Source organism: Condylura cristata, unplaced genomic scaffold (assembly GCF_000260355.1).
Source record: "Condylura cristata isolate star-nosed mole 26May11 unplaced genomic scaffold, ConCri1.0 scaffold00039, whole genome shotgun sequence".
NCBI lineage: Eukaryota > Metazoa > Chordata > Mammalia > Eulipotyphla > Talpidae > Condylura > Condylura cristata.
In genome coordinates, this window is record NW_004567140.1 from 8,236,338 (window position 1) to 8,237,557 (window position 1,220).

The 1,220-nt window shown below is 64.8% G+C and overlaps 1 protein-coding gene across 8 annotated transcripts in view; it reads right to left on the reverse strand.

The window, feature by feature from the left end:
* Positions 1 to 1,220, reverse strand: part of ZNF536 (zinc finger protein 536) — a 411,449-nt gene that overhangs the window by 407,994 nt on the left and 2,235 nt on the right. For 2 of the 8 annotated variants that reach the window (XM_012733182.1, XM_012733181.1), the window contains exon 1: positions 495 to 695. The exons of the other annotated variants lie outside the window; for them this stretch is intronic. The gene's annotated coding sequence lies outside the window, so the exon portion shown is untranslated. Of the gene's footprint in view, positions 1 to 494; positions 696 to 1,220 lie in introns of those variants that run through there. 8 annotated transcript variants of the gene reach the window in all.

Sequence of the window (1,220 nt, forward strand, 5' to 3'; positions counted from 1 at the left end):
CTCTCTCCCTCCTTCACACACACACACACACACACACACACACACACACACACACACACACACACAGTCAGAGACACAAACCTTAGAATAATGGGGGAGACATTTGGCTACGACGAGCTGCTTCCGCGGCGCAGCGCGGCGCGAAGAGCAGCGGTCCCCGCTTCTGGCTTGCCAGCGGCTCTGCCCTCCACCGAGGCAGGGACCGCATGCCCCGACCCAAGATGCCCAACTCCACCGCGCCCCAAACATCGCCTCCCGGAGCTCGCTACAGGTAGACGCTTGGCCTGAATGCCTCACCTGACCCGAAAAGTCGGGAAACAGGGGAAAAAAGTTCTGCGAGCTGCCAGCCGGGCTGCCCGGATGCCCGCGGCTGCCACCCTCCCGCCAGCGAGCAGCCCTCGCCCGAGGCCCGGCCGGCCGCGCGGCTCGGGCACCAACAGGCCGGCTTTGCGCGCTCACCTCCGGGCACGCCGAGGCCACGGCGGGGCACTTACTTGGCACTCGCTTTTGAACGTGCAGGTCGTCGCGGTTTTCAGTTGGGTTTTCAAACAAGTTTCAGGGAGGAAGGAGGAAAAAAAAATCCAATTATGCAAATGGGCGCCGGACGGGGAGGCGCGCGCTGGTCTGCCGCCGCTACTGTAAGAGTTCTCCGCGCAGCCCCCGGCAGGGCAGATTTATGGGGGCGCGTCACGGCTACGCCAGGTCCCGCCGCCGGAGCATCTCGAAGTTAATTAAAGCGGTAATGTCCACTTTCCCGGCGACCCTCCGCGCGCGGGCTCACTGTTCCACCAGCCACCCGGCCCGGCGCAGGCGGGGGCGCTCTCCCCACGCCTCTCCTCCTTCCCTCTTCTTGCTCCCCCTCTTTTCCTCTCTCTTTCTCCCCCCCCCCTTTTCCTCTCTTTCGTCTCTTTAAGTCGGCTGCCTTCCACTCAGTGAACAATGAACAAAGATGTGAGTGATAGGAAAAGATCGCCCCCTCCCAGCCCCAGCAGTGAGCGAAGCCGGCCTTCAAGTAAACCCAGTGGCTGATCGCAAACTGGGCAGGCACACAGCGCGCTCCCCGTTTCCCCCTGCGCACCCCAAGCACTCACGGCACGCACGCTCCCCCACCCCAAGTTCACCTACGCCCTGGCTGGGGCGCCCAGGCCAGGGCTCCCGGGACTGCCCGGCTCGCGGGGGGCACGGGGGTCACAGCGGGGCGGCCAGCGCTCGGGCAAGCG